This window comes from Callithrix jacchus, chromosome 8 (assembly GCF_049354715.1).
Source record: "Callithrix jacchus isolate 240 chromosome 8, calJac240_pri, whole genome shotgun sequence".
Classification (NCBI taxonomy): Eukaryota; Metazoa; Chordata; class Mammalia; order Primates; family Cebidae; genus Callithrix; species Callithrix jacchus.
In genome coordinates, this window is record NC_133509.1 from 52,875,712 (window position 1) to 52,894,473 (window position 18,762).

The window sequence follows — 18,762 nt, forward strand, 5'->3', positions numbered from 1 at the left end:
CTTCCCATGCTGTGGCACTATGTCAGTTCCCTGGAGGCTTGACACAACTCTGGGGAGTGGTATAATCCTGAGAAAGACTGAGGTTAATTGTTCCACCTTTCCACAAAGAAAAGGCTTGAAATAGAAATGAACATGGTTTCTAAAAAATAAAGAGATAATTTTCATATACCTGTCTTTGTAGATGGAGATTCTTATCTGCAAGACTTGAATAAAAATGACAGGAGCAAAATGAAAATTGAGTAGTTCTGCTTCCTTGCACTCTGTGAATTTGACCCATCTTTTTCAAGCAGCTGGATTTGTACATTATGCACTGATCGAAATGCTAAAAGCCCTCTTTTAAAAAAGCCGACTTAGCATTTTTTCAAATCCTCTTGTCATTAATGACCTTAGTTTTCCTGAAGCTGTTGCCCTGGGTCCATGTCATATCTATATCTATGTATATGTATATAAACATGCACATGCGTGCGTGCGCACGTGCACACACACACACACACACACACACACACACACCTCTATCTCGTCTTAGACTATATACCCCTTTCCTCTCTTCTGTGTGTTTCTTCCTTCTTAGATGTGGTTCAAGCAGAAGCTCCCTACACAACTACTTTGGAGTCGTCAGTTACATCTTCCTTTTGCTTTGTCATCTGCCAAGTTCGTGACTATGATATCAGAATTTTGTTTTTCTTAATAAATTCTGTTAAGTTCCTGAATTTAGCTGATAGTGCTGCAATATAGCAGCTATTGATACATTCTTGCCAAAGATTAAAAAAAAAAAGCCAATAGCCAGAAACTGAGTCTGAGAGTTGACTGGCTTCATTTTTGTAGGCTGCAGGGCTGTTACTTCCTAAGGAGAAGTTGAGTGATGTAATGAACAAAGCCCAGGGAGTCAGGTGACCTGGATCTATACTTGGCTGTGCCACTGACCATGTGTGACCTTGGGCAAGTCACTTTTTATCTCCCATCTCAGTTTTCTCCACTGTATAACTAGAAAAATATCTTGTCACTTAACTAGAAAAAATCCGGGCACAAGAGTTACTGTTGCTTGCTGCTTGAAAAAACATTAAGTTTTTTTTTCAACCTTACCACAGTTTTCCTTAAAACAATGTGGTATCATGGAGTTTCAGTTCTTCAAATAATCATGACAATTAGAATTAAATTATGTTTTTGGAGCTTAAAATTAGGACCAGCTGAAAATAAATCAGAAAGTGATCTTAACAAAAGGCCAGTACCTCCATTAACTGTGATATGTTTTATTCATATTTACTTGGGGTTGGATGGATAGGAACGAGGGAAAGCCCAGAAAATCTACTGTAAGTAGAAGGTAAAAGATGCTACAATAGAAATAGAAATAATGAGAGATGAGGACATTGGCAAACAAGGACAAGACTGATGCCAATTCTGTAGATGAAATCCATTTTCTGCAGAACTGTGGGCTTTTAAAAAATTATTTGCAAAGCTCTCCAAATACAAGCTAGGCTTAGAAAATTTTCTAAAGTGGCTGCTTTCATCTAAAAAGAGAAAGGATAATAATTTTAATGCCTAAAAAAGCAACTCTTGCTTTTCACTATATTCATACCCAGAATACTGAACTTTATTTATGGTTTATCCTGCTTTGAAAGTTTAAGATGTTTTAAAACAGGAATGTTCTCTGAGGCTTACTAGAGCACATGCAGAAAATAGAAAGCAAGCCTAGCAGGTAAATACTATCCAGATTTCATTGAGAGCTAGACCCTTAAGCAAACACATTAACCTCTATGATCCTTGATTTCCTCATCTGAAGGAGATGTACAGCACCATTTACCTACTTCACAGAGGAACCAGCAGATTACATAACTAAAGGAAGGAATTTAAGTCTTCCGTATTAAGCCAAGGATGGACACAGAGAAAACACACAACTCATGCTCACCTGAGTCTTGCCCTTAGAAAAGCCTTTGAGGACATTTTTCTCAGAATAGAACATCAACGAGTTACATGGACTCCATATTGTAATGGTGAGAAATCAGCTTTATTAGTACTCACAGGGCTGAGACCATAGGGATGTGCTTTCGGTTAGCGAAGAGATGAAAGCAGCAATGCGCACTTTGAAAATGGTAACAAAGGTTTTATTCGCTGCCTCTTGGGGACTGAAAACATTTAGACATAACAATGTTTGCCCAGTTGTAATTCTCACAGAGGAGGAAGACCATTAAATACTATGACAGCAATTCTTCCCAAATACTTTCTCCATTCTGGCTCAGCAACCCTTACAATAGCAAAGAGCAAAACAATCTACTCTTTGATTCTTAGAGAAACGGCAAAGAGATTGAAAAGAGTTCTTGAAACTCTAAAGAAGAGATTTTAGAGAGCATGAGACAGTGCTACAATCACCTGTGTGCTGCTCAAAAGATGCCATTCATTCAATTTCATTTGCGCAAATATTAACACTTGGGAAACCATCAGGTTTCCCAAAATTAGATATAGTGAGTGAATCACCAGGGAGGGCTTCTCCTAATAAGTAGACAGTTCTCTTTCTCTTTGAAAGGTCCATTCTTTTCCTTCCCTATTTCACAGAGAACATCACTAGAGAAAGCACCTAGGCCTAGATGAATGCAGATAGATACTTGTGTGGGCAAAAAACATAAAAACAGGGCAACTATGGCTAAAGCAGCGTTTAACAACAAGCACTGTTGTCTGATGGATTTCTAGACTACTGGTCTTCAGATCATATCATGTTCTCTGAGCTTCTTTAACAAAAACATGAACTAGAGCACTCCTACTGGAAAACCTATGGTAGGGGTGTGAGTACTAGTATCCCGGCAGCAGCATCCTAATGGTGTCTCCCACCCCACTTTGACAGCCTTATCTATCCTCCCAGTCAGCCTTCTGGCTGTGCCTGCTACTTCTGCATTAATGTCCAGATCCTGATGACAAACATGAACATTAAAAAGTACTGGCTACCTCCAAAATATTTTCCCCAATAGCCTGTCACTTGGAAGACCACAGTAAAAAAGGGTTTAATTTAATTTGAAAGGTGTTTATCATCAGCAGTGACCTATCACACTTTAGAAGAGATAGGCATAATTGTAATAAGATGGAACATAAAACAAGTCAGTATTAAGGAACTAAGAGATGAGTTGGTTAAAGAAGAAAAGCTTAATTAGCAGTCTGCTTCCTAGAGATGTGCATTACAGAGATCTTGGTCATTTCAGGGCAGTGGTGAGGTAAAGACGTCCACAAGGAGGACAAACTCTCTTCTCTCTCCCCCATCCTCAAACATGCACTAAGGCAGTATTTGCTGAAAGCCTAGATAAACACAGAAATCCAGATAACTTTGGGAGATTTTTTACTCTTAGCTAGGGAACTTGAGAAATGCAAGTGAGAGGGAATGCTCCATTTCCCAGACCCTTACTTTACAGGCTGACAAGGTAAAGAGGTTCATTTCCTTCTTTACATCTTCCCACTTTAGTAATTACTATTTTATAAAGCATAGAGCTGATGCTTTGTCAGCACTTCAGCACAGACACTAAATACAGGGATGCTTCAGTTCCTTCACAAGGCCAGCCTGTTGGTGCAAGCTTATGTTAGCTGCAGGAGAATACAATTCCCATAGTTTAGCATCTCTGCAAGATCAGGCAAATCAGATTAACAGCTGTAATTCTGTCAACACAGGCTGGGACCTGTTGAGAATTAAGCTGATTTTTAAGATAAAGGCCATGTACATCTAAAAATAATGGCTACTATTAAAACCAGGTTCCAACAGGGATTATGAATAACCCCTAAACATGGTCATATTACCAACAGTAGCATCACTACAAGGTATGAAATATCCATTATATTTATTATGAATTTTCACATTGATATAAATAAAGTTGTAATAAGAAAACCATTAAAAGCAAGATCATCTAAAACACACCACAAGTTGGGATGATGTGCATGAATCCAAAACTTTAACATAAAACTAGATTTCGAGGCATGGTATATGAGATAAGAGAGAAGCATTTCTCAATCTTCTATCAAGGATGTTTACCATCATCACATCAAGTTCCAGTCTGCCCCCACTCCTCTTCCTCTGGGAACAGCTCCACCAATTTTATGTCGGGAAAGGGAGGTTGACCAGGATATGAGACCTACCCTTAGAAAATCATAGGACCTATGGGACCCCATTCCCTTGGCCAAAGCATTTAGTCTAGGCAGGGTTAAGCCTGTGACAAAGGCTTCATCAATCACTGTCAGTGCATTGAACACTCAATGAGAAAGAAGCCGCCTAGTACAGTCCTAGAGGCCTGGGAATTTTCTCTAAAGCTGCCTCTGTAATGTATCTCAACTAAGAATCTGCTAAGTACTTGTGAAGGCTGATTACAGAAAGGTCTGTCCAAACACAGGTGGCTTCAATAGCGGCACCCCTCTAAGATGTAGTGCTGTAAGGAACCCGGAGACTACCATACCCGTTTGCATCAGTCCTGAGACCTAAAAAGGATAGAGAAAGACAATGGAAAAAAGTGCATTTTTAGGGAAAGAAGACTGGTGTATTTTATCTTTCTTAGCTAGTATTATTAATAGCAGTTACCATAAATTCCCCACTTATAATGTGCCAGAAACTACTGAGCATTTTACCTCTATTGTCTCATTTAGTCCTCGCACCTTCTCCTAAAAGACAGTATTATCCCTATTTTACAGATGATAAATTAAAGAGGCAAGCAACTTGCAAAAATCTCTGAGGTAGTCAGTGGCTGCTCAAAGATATGAACCTACGTCTGACAAGTTTATGAGTTTAACCATTATAATATACTGTCTCACAACTCCTCTCCATTGTTTTTCTCCATTGAAGCCACTGCTTCTTAGTTCCTGCAATATGTCTGACTATCCATTGGTCCTGCTCCTAGATTATAACACAATTGAGGAAAAGGAGACTAGTGTCTAGATATCTGATCAAGAGAAGCTGGGACCTCTTTGATTAATTGTGGAAGCAACATCTTCCACAATGACAGCTAATCTGGTATGCAATCTCAGCTTTACTGTTTTCCCTCCCAAAAAAGGGTTAATAAGTCTGCAATCCAAGAGATTTGCAGTAAGCCCTAGAAACAGCTGAGCAATGGCTGTTGAATCCCATTGGTGTGCCTATAAGATGCTACCTGGTGTAGACAACAGGATATAATTCTCTCTCCCAGGAATTTAGACCTCTCCAACACACACACACACACACACACACACACACAAGATGGCATAGCAGATGATGACACATGTCCCATATGCAAACATGAATAGTAAACATGCTTCAGTACAGCTGGAGCCACTGTGGCAGAAAGTCAGGTTGTCTGCTACTCGACCTGATCTTCTTAAAGGATTGGGTCTGGACATTCACCACTCCATGACTGAAACACCCTATATATACCACAGGTTCAAACTCTGCATTCGGCCCATTCAGAATGTGTGAGTGCTAACATTGAACTCTCCAGCAGACAGCAAGCAGAAATGTGGATGATTAAAATAAAGGGTTTTGTTTGGCAATTTCAATTGCAAATGAGGATAAGGAAAATCCTCCCAACTCACACTCTGCTACCAGCTACTTGTCCTTGAGTTAAATGAGGGCTTGGGTCTGGCCTCACGGAGCAAGGGCACTGCTTGTTATTTGGTGGTGGGGGAGGGGGTTGGGGGGATCGGTCAGCACTTACATGCCTTTCGAGAATCTGCCGTTACAGAACTTGAAGAGCTCTGAAGGAGGAACAGAGATACTGTAATAGTAGTGGCCTTGGAGGTGGTGGTAGTGGCGATGGAGATGATGATGAAAGAAGAAAACAGTGATGGTAAATGTCACCTATAAACGCAAGCACAAAGCAGCAACAGATACACCTCTAGTCATTGCCAACCATAGTAATGAAGCTGCTCTGTTCCCAATCCAATCCCATTGTGATGCTCCCCCTCTGCGCTAAACACATCCAGCTTCAAAAAAAACCAATGTCTCTCTTCCTCCCCCCGCCCTTCCGCCCTCCACCTTCCCTGTGCCAAGAAGGGAATGAGACTGCACTGGCGGGTTAAGGGGGCTGGGACCTGCGAGTTAACGACAGGAGTTCTGTAGTGAGGGGCGTTGGGATGACCCAGAGGACCCACCAACGCACTTCGGAGCAGGGTGGTGTGGAAGCTGAAGGAACCCACACAGAAGGGGAGGAAGATAAGCTGATGGGGTAAATAGACTTGATGCCTCATTCCAAGAACCCTGAAGCCGCGGGGAAGGCGGGGCAGGGAGCCTTTGGTCGGGAAGAAAAGATACGGGCAGATGGCCAGCAGAACAGACAAGACTCTCTTTACCTGACCAGGTGCAACAGCCGTAGCGGCTGCAGCGGGGATGCCGCGCTCCAGTCCAGAGCCACAGCCCGAAGCTGCCGCTGAGCCGACCTCCACCGAGGCCCCGCCCTCTCCCCGCCCCTCGGGCAACAGGCCCCGCCTTCCTAGCACGCGCCGGCCTGACGAGCTGTTTAGGGGAGGTAAGCAGTAAACTGATAGGCAGGACTCAAGACCAGTGGAAACGTAAAGCGGCTGGGGAGGCGGGGCGGGAGGCGGTGGTGCCCAATCAGCTGCGGAGACGCGGGGCCTGACTAAGGAGCAGTCCTTTGGCGCCGTCTGTTCCGGGCTGCGGGATTGGAGGCGGTGGTCTAAGAAGGACAGCCAGGGCAACAGCTAGTCAGTCTCTCGCTTCTTGTCTTCAGCATTCCTGTTTCCGAGCGCCTCTGAAGGCGCACGCTCTGGACCTGTTCAAAAGAGGGAAGGGAACCGGTCTGTAACTCCCACAATTCCCGAGGTTCCCACTTCTCCAGATCCGGCAAGGCTGTTTCGCTCCAGTGGCCGGGTCTAATCCCTGGCCCCTGCACCCTCAGCCTAGTCGTTCTTAATCATAAGTGCTAAAGGGAGCAAAGGAGGAAAACTCAAGAATCCACACATAAGCCCAAACCCTGACATTAGTCTTTTCCCCTCGCATCTCCCGCCTACACTGCCTCCTAGTAGCTTTTTAACCAGAACTGCTGAATGGCGTGTAAGTTACTTTCACTGGTTGAATTAAACGCAAAATAGGTTTAGGCTGAGATATGGGTAAGGGCCTTGGCGATCTGAGAAAGAAAGACTGAGTCCGGATGTCAAGAGGCCTGGGCCTCACGAGGGAAGTTTCTCAGCTTATTTGAACACCGCAGAGTTGAAGATCTTGTTACTGCTATTTCTGTGCTGGTGAATCAGTAGAGACCTTGATGCCAAGGTACTGTTTTCTCCCCAAGTGTCTAATCATTACTGAAATGAACTACCTTCAAACCTTTCCTAAAAGGATTTGAGGTCTTAATGTCGTTGAGATCTGGAATGTGATTTGAGTGACACTGAGATCTTTTCCAAGTAGGTAAGGCAAGAAAAGTCATTGTCTTTAATCTGCTTTTGGATAAATGCAAACCGTATTATCCATTTAGTACTTGAAGACAGAATTTTGTCCTGATAGATACTGTTTTCAAATAATAAATAGGAACATTTTGGGAGGTATTTTTAACGTGACTTTTTTCACTATTTGTTTTCTAGAAATAATAGTGTATGAGAATTCTGATTTATTCTTATTCATAATGTTAGCCAAACACTGATCGGCACTTTATTTATTTGTTTATTTAACACAGGGTCTCACTCTGTTACCCAGGCTGGAGTGCAGTGACATGATCTTGGCTCACTGCAGCCTCAATGTCCTGAGTTCAAACCATCCTCCCACCTCAGCCTCCAGAGTAGCTGGGGCTACAGACATGCACCACCATGTCCAGCTAATTTTTTAATTTTTTATTTGTAGAGACAGGGTTTCAGCATATTGCCCAAGCTGATCTCAAACTCCTAAGCTCAAGCAATCCTCCCTTCTCAGCCTCCCAAAATGCTGGGATTACAGTTGTGAAGTGCTGTGCCTGGCTCCATAGGCACTTTATGTACATTATCTCCTTCAATCCTCACATCTTCCTCTTGTAAATTCCACTTATAGATAAGAAAACTGAGGCTTCCAAAGTTCAAATAATTGGCCTTGGGTCACGTTGGTAATTAGGAGTATAGTCAATACTAGGTCAGTACATCTTCTGCCTAAAAATCATTATCATCAGTTAAGAGAATAAGAAGACTCAGCGCAACTCTTGATTCTTTGATGCATTTTTCTTTTTACCTGAAAATTGTCATAGAGGAATCCAGTTTTCACACTATTGACTTCTTGAAACTGCAGCCTCAGAAGCACCTCTAAGACTGAAGCATCACCTCTGAAATGTGTTAGGAGAAATTGCAAGTCAGCTTTGCTCATGGAAGGAAGCTGTGATTTGCTATTGTTTGGAAGGAAGCAAATTTTTGCAGGGCTTGAGTCAAACTAGGTTTTAATTGAGGTAGAAATCTTTTAAAGTCCACCCACAAAACCATATCATGGTCATACAAACTTAGTCCTAGAAAGGTAAAATGATGTTAATCCAAAGTCTTATTCCAGCATTGTTTCAACAGCTTTCTGAAGAAATTCCTAAATCCTACTCTGTCCTTTAATCAAACCTGGAAATATGTACTTTCTTTAAGGTTGGTTGGGGGAGGGAGTAGGAGGTATTTTATAGAGAAAGGAGAAGAAAAATGTTTTCCCAAAGAGGCTATTTATAAAGACTAAGTAAGTCAAAGGTTATTGATCAACATAAAGGCATATACTAATTACTAAGTTACTGGATTTTTTTTTTTTTTTTTGAGACAGTTTCACTCTGTCATCCAGACTGGAATGCAGTTGCACAGTGTCGGCTCACTACAAACTTTGTGTCTCAGGTTCAAATGAGTCTTCTGCCTCAGCCTCCTGAGTATCTGGAACTACAGGTATGTGCTACCACATCTGGATTTTTTTTTTTTGTCTTTTTGATAGAAATGGGGTTTCACCATGTTGTCCAGGCCGGTCTCGAACTCCTGACCTCAAGTGATCTACCTGTCTTGGCCTCCCAAAGTGCTGGGGTTACACTGTGAGCCATCATGCCTGGCTTGTTAGTGGAATATTTGTGTGTTCCTTGCTTAATAAACAGTTACTGGTCAAGAGCATGGTCCCAGGTGTTTGAGACCACCCTGGGCAGTGTAGTGAGACTCCATCACTACCAAAATAAATGTTAAAAAATTAGCTGGGTGAGGTGGTACATACCTGTAGTCCCAGCAACTCGGGAGGCTAAGGCAGGAGGATTGCTTAAGCCATTGCCCTGTAGCCTGGGTGACAGAGCTAGACCATGTCTCAAAATAAAAAGATAAAAGATGAAAAAATAAATAGCCACTGAGTGCCTAATATATGTTAGATACTGTACTAGACTCTGGGGATATCCAGTTCAATAAAGCCCATTTTCCCATGGAAATGCACAGCCTAGGTGAGAACATTCAATCTGGACCATATACTTGAAGAGATCACTTTATCAACAAAATTGCTAATCTTCACAACCTCCCAGCAGGGTAGGTGTTATTACCACCTCAAGGCTGAGGAAAGCGGGACTAGAGAGGATAATGACTCACTTGAGGTTGCACGTTTAAAAAAAAGTCTTGACCCCCAAATCATTCTGACCTGGAAGCCCACATTTTCTTTTCTTTTAGACCAAGTCTTGTTCTGTTGCCCAGGCTGGAGTGCAATGGCATGGTCTTGGCTCACTGCAACCTCTGCCTCCCAGGTTCAAGCAATTCTCCTGCCTCAGCCTCCCGAGTAGCTGGGATTACAGGCATCCGCCACCACGCCCAGCGAATTTTTTGCATTTTTAGTAGAAACAGCATTTTTGCCAAATTGGCTAGGCTGGTCTTGAACTTCTGACCTCATAATCTGCCCACCTCAGCTTCCCAAAGCACTGGGATTGCAGGCATCAACCACCATGCTCGGCCGAGGCCCACATTTTCACAGTATACCATAGTGTCTTCCTAAGAGAAAAAGCTATCTCTAATAATCCTTAATGAAATGTGTTACTCCTAAAACATGTGAAATATATGATACAATGCCTATGAATTTGAAATTACTAAATTTGGTCAATTTGCTTATCAAAGGGAACCAAGCAAATGGAAATAATGGTCCCTGCCTACATAGGGCTTAAGGTACTATTTACACATTCTCCTTTAAAGTCCCCAGAGGTAAGTAGGATTTCATGAGATTCCCCAATTATTCTTGTGTTATTGTATATATATATTTTAATATATAAATACATATATAATTAATTTTAATGTATATTAATACATATAATAATTTTCATTCAGGATTCCTGGCTCATACCTCCCCTAGCCATTGTTGGTCTTTTGTTTTAATGTTGTACGTGTTAGGCTTCAGGGCCAGGCCTCAGGAAACAGAATCTGTCTCCTGCCCTATCCTTATCTGCTCCAAGGCAGGATTCTAATCTCCCCGCTTTCTGATTGTGGGTCTTAGGACTGTCCCCACAGAGGTTCCCATCCTATACACTGGAAGAAGAAATGCTGACATCATGAAGCTTCCATAATAGCCCAAGAGGATGGGGTATGGGGAGCTTTTAGAGAACTGAACCTGTAGAGGCTGCAGGAAGGTAAAGAAAAACTCATCCATGTGCTAGGAGGATGGCGCAGTCCAACTCCTGGGGACAGAAGCTCCCACACTTTGGACCCTTGCACACCTCACTCTATATATTTCTTCATCTGGCTGTTTATTTGTATTCTTTTTTTTTTTTTTGAGACGGAGTTTTGCTCTCGTTACCCAGGCTGGAGTGCAATGGCGCAATCTTGGCTCACCGCTACCTCTGCCTCCTGGATTCAGGCAATTCTCCTGCCTCAGCCTCCCGAGTAGCTGGGATTACAGGCGCGCGCCACAACGCCCAGCTAATTTTTTTTGTATTTTTAGTAGAGACGGGGTTTCACCATGTTGACCAGGATGGTCTCGATCTCTTGACCTCGTGATCCACCCGCCTCGGCCTCCCAAAGTGCTGGGATTACAGGCTTGAGCCACTGTTATTTGTATTCTTTAAAATATCCTTCTTAATAAACTGGTAAATGTGTTTCTGAGTTCTGTGAGCTGCTCTAGCAAGTTAATCAAACCCAAAGAGGGAGTCTTGGGAACCCCAACTTGAAGCTGGTTGGTCAGAAGTTCCAGAGGTATCCCAACTTGCAACTGGTGGGGCAGTGGGTGGTCTTGTGGGTCAGAGTCGTCAATCTAGGGACTCATGACACTGTCTCTAAGGACATAGTGTCAGAACTGAATTGGAGAACACCCAGCTGGCGTATACTGCTTGGTTTGGGGGAGAAAACCCCCCACACCTTTGATTATAGAAGTCTTCTGTGTTGGTGTTTGTTGTGATGGTGTGAGAGCAGAGGCAAAAGGTGATTTGAGAGAGTTTTTCCCAAAGCAATTCCCAAACTGTTTTCTTTGCCCCTTAGTTCATGTCCAGTAAAATTAGTTAGTGAAGATCACACCCAAGTATATATGGCCAGAAGACCTCGCAGGATTGACCTCACCTGCTTATTGGAAATGCAGAATCTCATGTTCACCCCAGACATCCTGAATTTAGACTGCATTTTAATAAAACACCCCTAAGTGATTCCTAGGCACGAAAGCTTGAGGTCTGTTTAATCTGAAAGAAATGAATCTAATAACTCTAGCAGCTTTCTGCCCATAGAGGCTTGCTCCTGACCCTGGACTGCACAGGAGAGGAGAGGAGGCGGAAGGGAGAGGAGTGGGGATGGGAAGGAGGGGAGGAAAACATCTGCAATACACATATTCATGCAGAGGAGCATTACCTCCAACAGCAAGAAATTTTACTGCCCACAGATTTCTAACTCTAACTTCTCTCAAAAGATTAAACCATCCCTTTCCTACCAGAAGAGGAGAAAGAGAACCTTAAGCCAGGCTTTGCACTAGATGTAACCTATAATAGAGTTGGAGCTTCCTATGCTGCTATGACCTACAGTCAATGAAATCCACAGATGTCATAATTTAACCAATTAGTGCTTCCTTTTTAAGAACAAGGTATATAGGTCTTTCCAGCATTAAGCTGCAGGTCAAATGCCACTTCCTCCATGAAGCCTTCTCTCATTCCCTTTCAGTTCATTTCCAGTTCTGTGCTTCTGTATCATGTTGTTTGTATTTCCTTTACCCAGTTGCCCCTCATAAAGGGCCGCAGACATATTTGCTTTCTATCCTGGATTCAAAGCAACTTGAAGGAAAGAATTGCCTGAGATTTACCTTTTCATTCCCCCTAATACCTTGCATATAAGGAGTGATATACTTTGTTCAGTTGAATCACTGTCCTTCCCTGAGGTGGGTGGATGATTTCAATGTATGACCTAGAAAATCAGAAGAAGTGATCAAAAAAGAAGCAGAGAAACAAGATGCCGAAAAAGAATACATTCTGGTGGTTCCATTTGAAAGAACTCCAAGCTTGGGGGAAGAAAAGACATGAGATGTGGCAGGTCACATCATCTGTGGCTTTAGGGTTTCACTTTCCCATCATGTGACCAGTCAGAAGCAGGGAGTTTCTCTTACTTAAGAGCTGATGTCAAGGAAAGGGAATTTGTTAGAAGTGGCATATGGATATCAGGGAGACCAGCTAGAGTGAAAATGGAATTTGATACTGGGAGTGAATACTGGGAGGACAAAAGGGGCAGCAATTGAACAGCATCCCAGAGAGCCATCCCAGGGAAATGGACTTTGCTCTTCACAGAGGCATACCATTCTCTCACAGGAATGAGGGCCTAACAAACAATTCTAGAAACGGCTCATCATTTCAAAATCCCACTAATGATGTGATCCAGCCCAAATCACCTTAACCAATTTAGACCTTAGTTTTCTCTTTCCGTTACTGAAAGGGAATGACAGAGTTACCCCAAAGCACCAGTCACAGGACCACTAATGTTAATGTTCTTTTTTCTCAGCTAAATTTACACATGTAACATTCTCCAAAATAGATTTTGCATTTATTTCAAACCCAAGACAATCTACAATAGGGGAAGGCCATCCTCATGGAAAATATTAAACATGAAACCAATGATTACATCCCTCTGAAATGTAGGACAGTGGGAGCAAATCTAATCTCTAAGATGTTTCTACCCCATTTGCCCTGGGCTGTGTAATCAGCTTTTCCTCTCAACGATGAGATAAATGCAACTTGCCTGCTGCCACATTCATCCTAATATGAATGCTATTCTATCGATGAATAGCTACTCATCATCCCCAAATTCCCTGAAAATACTTAATGGCATCAAAATGGTGATCTCTGCAACAGATCCAGGTATCTCAGATACAAAGCAACAAGGATTTTATGCTGCTACATTGCCACTCAACATGAGTTCATAGCCTGAGAAAAGGCAGATCAGGCTGTGGAAAAGTCAGAACTTAAATAACAATTACAATCTTCAGACCACCAGAATAATACCTCTTCAGATTTAGGGGACTCATTCTCTCTGATGCATCCTCCATACTGATTTATTTCCCAACTCATTCTGAAAAGGAGTTGAAATGACAAATTATCTTTGAAACATTGCAACACGTAGGTGAACATTGTGGAGGCTGATAAAGTGTTTGCAGACTAACAGGATTTTTTTTTAACTTGCCTACAGAAATCTTAAAAATATCTTAAGTGCCACCTGAAGCACCATATGGAGAAATTACTCTCACTTAGCTATAATCATAATTGCATTTATGCTGTCGTTTTGTACAAAGAAAGCAAGAACTTGCATCTCAAATGGAAACCTTGAAATCACTCAGATTTTCTGAAAAGGCTTAGATTTGACTCAACAGGACAAGTCATAATGATTATAGGGCTCTTGAATATTGGGGAGTAGAGAGGAGAAGAGTGTGGGGGTTCCTGCCAAGAAATATATTCTCAGACACCACAGCAGGATTTGTACTCAATGCTACTGACTTGTCACTAGCTGGCAAGACAGGCTTGGTGTGCCACTTTGTCCAAGGGTCATTTGCTGAGTCACAAAAACCACCAGGTTGCATCCCTGAGGGCAGGAAAGAAATAACAGCAGGCTCCTAAGTTACCTGCTTTGTGAACAACCCAAAGGTAATGCTCAGGAGGAATCTCCCCAGTGGGGGGAGAATTTCAGACAATGCAGCACAATTATGTTCCATGGCATAAACTAACTGAAATGGCAGCAGTTAGAGGAATCTGAGCCAAAGGTAGCAGGCTCTGCAGAGAACAGCTGCAGCCTCCAACAGAAAGGAAAAGCTTTCCCTTCTTTTACTTTTTTTGAATAATTTTTAAAGCAATTATGCAAGTATTACATGAGCATTGTAATTTGAAAAAAATACAAGAGAGCACAAAGGAGAAAATAAAAATTGATTATAATCCTGCCATTCATTTATGTAATAAGCAAGTATTTCTTGAGCCCCTTCTAATTATTACCAGGCCATTTTCAAGGGGGGATGGAAAGATAAGCACAAACTTGGTGTCTTTGAACTTATAGTGCACGAAAGAAGACAGAGATAAATAATGTAATCTCACAAAGGAGAGGATCACCACTTCCTAGGCTAAGTGCCACAGGGAAAATAAAAATGTGTCTCTAAAAGCAGATTATAAAGGAATCTGGGTGGGGCCCAGTGGCTCATACCTATAATCCCAGCACTTTGGGAGGCTGAGGTAGGTGGATCACCTTAGGTCAGGTGTTTGAGACCAACCTGGCCAATATGGTGAAACCCCGTCTCTACTAAAAATACAAAAAAAGCCGGGCATGGCAGAGGGTGCCTGTAATCCCAGCTACTCGGGAGGCTGAGGCAGGGAGAATTGCTTGAACCCAGGATACGGAGGTTACAGTGAGCTGAGATCATGCCACTGCACTCAAGCCTGGGTGACAGAGTGAGACTCTGTCTCATAAAATAAATAAAATCAAAATTAAAGGAATCTGGCCAGACTCAGGGGATCAAGGGAAGGGAGTAGTTGTCTGAGAAGGCTTCCTAAGGACGTAACCCTTAAACTGACATCTGAGGAATTAGTCAAAAGCGAGTTGAAGAGACACCCAGGTAAAAAGAATATTATGCAGAAGCTCCCTGGAAGGAGAAGGGAACTTGAGGTGTGTTGAAGAACTGAGAGAAGCCACTATGAATAAACTTGTAACAGGTGGAAGGAGAGAATGAGGTGTAAGCCTGGAGAGGTAAGCAGGACCAGACCATGAAGGGCATTGTCGACCTTCATAGATGTCCTTGTACTTCAGATATTTAATTATTTATTTTAAAGATAAGGTCTCACTCTGTCACCCCACGCTGGAGTGCAATGGTATGATCAGAGTTCATTGAAACTGAGCTCAAGTGATCCTCCTGTTTCAGCCTCCCATGTAGCTGGGACTACCAGCTGCCACACCCAACTAAGTTTTTTATTTATTATTATTATTTTTTGAGATGGAGTTTTGCTCTGTTGCCCAGGCTGAAGTATAATGGTGTGATCTTGGCTCACTGCAACCTCCACATCATGGGTTCAGGTGATTCTCCTGTCTCAACCTCCCAAATAGCTGGGACTATAGTCACGTGCCATCATGCCCAGATAATTTTTGTACTTTCAGTAGAGACAGGGTTTCACGTGTTAGCCAGGATGGTCTCCATCTTCTAACCTTGTGATCTGCACACCTCAGCCTCTGAAGTGCTGGGACTTTAGGCGCAAGCCACCACACTTGGCCTAAGTTTTTAATTTTGTTGTTGAGACAGGGTCTCACTATATTATACAGGCTGGTCTCAAACTCCTGGCCCAAAGCAATCCTCCTGTGCCTTGGTCTCCCAAAGAGCTGGGATTACAGGTGTGAGTCACTGTGTCTGGCCCCAGATATTTTATTTATGTGTATATATGAGCATTTATATGTGTATACATACCCATATGTGTATATATAATGTGTGTATACATGTCTGTATGTGCATGTATATAGTTTAACATTACCATCAAACTGCCAAATTTTCCTCTAGTATGTACCAGTTTATACTCTTGCACTATATAAGAATGTCGCTTTCACTTCCAACAACACTCATTACCTTTTTTTAAATTGAACATTTGTGGGTTTTTGTTTTTTTGAGATGGAGTCTCCCTCTGTCATTCAGGCTGGAGTGCAATGGTACATGGTACAATCTTAGCTCACTGCAACCTCTACCTCCTAGGTTCAAGTAATTCTCCTGCCTTAGCCTGCCAAGTAGCTGGAATTACAGGCCTGTGACAACCATGCCCATAGTAGAGATGGGGTTTGACCATGTTGGCCAGGCTGGTCTTGAACTCCTGACCTCAGGTGATCCACCTGCCTCGACCTCCCAAAGTGCTGGGATTACAGGCATGATCCACTGTACCCAGCCCATGTAAATTAAACATTTGACAAGCAAAAAGGATATCATTTAAGTTTCCATTTAACAATGAACAACTATTTATCACCCATTGTTTTCTCACTTGCTTCACAGAGAGAGCAGGAGTTTTCTTATCAGTGAAGTAAGTACAATATTGCTCATGTGAGTGGAATAGTCCCACTGTTGGAAATATCTCTTGCAAAAGTTCAGCCTAGGTATGTAATGATTTTTTATTACTGATCCCTAAGTGAAGGCATTAAAATATGTGAGCAATCCACCAAATTATTGTCAACCATTAGCCTTAGTTCAAATTAATGCATGAGATTAATTTCCACCTGGCAAATCACATAGTACAGCCCTGAGGGAAAGAGAAAAGTCTGCTAAGACTTCTTGAGAAGAGAGAAAAGGGTCATATCTGGGCTTGACAGGAAATGGATCAATATGAAGGAGGTAATGAATGATGGGACCCAAACTAGGGACCCATGAGTAGGCTTCATGTCAAGGGATAAAGGGCAACCACTGGGAAGGTGAGGCAGTGGAGAGAGGTGGATGAACCTAGTTTGATAGCCTCATCATTATGCCTAGTCAGAGATCTGTACCTTTGTATGCATCATGGTTGAAAGGCTCACTGACCTCCCATCTATCCTTAAGTCCCTTTTGCACAAATGGGTTTTGATCACCAGAAATCAGGACTCTGATTGAGGGTGTGTGGAGGTTGCAGATTTATGCATAAGTCCTATGTGGTATAAATGGCTTGCCCTGGGACTGAAATCACCCAAGAAGGCTGGCAAAATGCTGTATCTGTGAGGAGGATTGGGGAGGTGTGGAAGTGGAGCAGGGAGGTTTACCTATTTTCAGGCACTGGGACACCAGAATTGTCACAACAATGGTCAATAGGGATTCAGCCTAGAAAACTTGCCACAATAGCCCTGAAGTAGTTGTTTATTTCACTTGAGAACTTGATGAAATGATGTTGAGAAGACTGAAAACACAAAGCACACCAGCATTGAGTTTGACATACATTTTGCTATCTAATCTGTATGCCACAAACCACAAATACAGTGTGTTTCCTATGCAACCTCCGCCTCCTGGATTCAAGTAACTTTTCTGCCTCAGCCTTCTGAGTAGCTTGGATTACAGGTGCCTGCCACAACACCCAGCTAATGTTTGTATTTTTAGTAGAGATGAGATTTTACCAGGTTGGCCAGGCTGGTCTTGAACTCCTGACGTCAGGTGATCCACCCGTCTTGGCCTACCTAAGTGCTGAGATTACAGGCATGAGCCACCACGCCCAGCCACATGTACTTTATTGTGGTCTTTGGAGGATGCCTCCCCTTTTGTCCTGCTCATGTTCTGTAGATGACTTTCTGTAGGTCTCAGTTCCATGTTGTAATGGCACGTCCAAGTCAAGCTTCAGGGGCATGCAACCTGTGCAGTTACATGGGCCCCGAGCATAGAAGGGCTCCCCGCTTTGCTTAATGTTGCTCTCTTGAAATTTTCTGAGCAAGGGCCTCACACTTTCATTTGGTACCAGGCCCCACAAGTTTTATAGTTGGTCCTAGTCATGTCTTGTTACCAAGGTTCTTGTTTCCAATATTAAAAAGTCCTAGAATATTCACAGCATAATGGTGTGGTAAGGAGAATATGTTTGAAACCAGGGTTTATGTCTTAGTTCTGCCACATCCTAACAGTGTAAATTTTGAGATACAAGATATCTCTAAACCTCAATTTCCTCACCTGTATCTAACTCATAATTTGAATTTTCTTTTTTAGAAAATATTCAGGCCAGGCACAGTGGCTCATGCCTATAATCCCAGCACTTTGGGAGGCCAAGTTGAGTCAATCACCTGAGGTCAAGTGTTCAAGACCAGCCTGGCCAACATGGTGAAACCCCATCTCTACTAAAAATTAGCCAGGTGTGGTGGTGGGCACCTGTAATCCTAGCTACTCAGGAGGCTGAGGCAGGAGAATCGCTTAGCCACCCATGAAGTGGAGGTTGCAGTGAGCCAAGATTGCACCATTTTGCTCAGACTGGGTAACAAAAGTGAAACTGTCCAAAAGAGAGAAAGAGAGAGAGAGAGAGAAGGACAGAGAAAGAGAGAAAGTGAGAGTGAGAGAAAGAAAGAAAGAAGAAAAGAAAGAGGGAAAGAAGGAAAGAAAATATTCAACATGTGGCAAAGGACAGCACAATACATGAAGAGATTATTAGCATATGATTATGTACATTTCAATTTTATTTTGTGCATTTACTGTGCTATTTAGTGGAGACTTTGCTCTCCTCCAACGTATTTGACACTAATTACCATAGTAACAGTTTGTCTGATTGTGTGGTCGTTCAGACCTGCATCTCTCTCTGTCTCCTTAATCGGCACACTTTGTTATCTGGTCAGTGGCTACTGAGTTCTTCCCACTTTGTGTTCCTTTCAGTCAGTGTTCTGCATTCTCTTTGTGGCCACAAGAGGGCTCTTATTCTGTAACCTTAGAAAGAATAACTCTGATTTGAATGTAGGCTAAAAATGGATTCT

General features: G+C 42.5%; 1 protein-coding gene and 1 long non-coding RNA gene across 12 annotated transcripts in view; one reads left to right on the plus strand and one right to left on the minus strand.

Moving 5' to 3' along the window:
* The window catches only part of FMN1 (formin 1), a 415,109-nt gene extending 408,722 nt beyond the window's left edge, over positions 1–6,387 (minus strand). For 6 of the 11 annotated variants that reach the window (XR_008474691.2, XM_078334422.1, XM_078334419.1 and 3 more), the window contains exons 1-2: positions 6,286–6,387; positions 5,652–5,794 (exon numbers count right to left, since the gene is read on the minus strand). The gene's annotated coding sequence lies outside the window, so the exon portion shown is untranslated. Of the gene's footprint in view, positions 1–4,424; positions 4,447–5,651; positions 5,795–6,285 lie in introns of all 11 variants that reach the window. The other 5 variants (XM_078334424.1, XM_035259914.3, XM_078334423.1 and 2 more) reach the window with 2 other exon arrangements.
* A 212-nt stretch (positions 6,388–6,599) lies between these two features.
* LOC118144872 (uncharacterized) overlaps positions 6,600–18,762 on the plus strand; it is a 67,190-nt gene continuing 55,027 nt past the window's right edge. The window contains exons 1-2 of the long non-coding RNA XR_008474694.2: positions 6,600–7,222; positions 8,702–8,817. This is a non-coding gene — a long non-coding RNA (uncharacterized LOC118144872). The remainder of the gene's footprint in view (positions 7,223–8,701; positions 8,818–18,762) is intronic.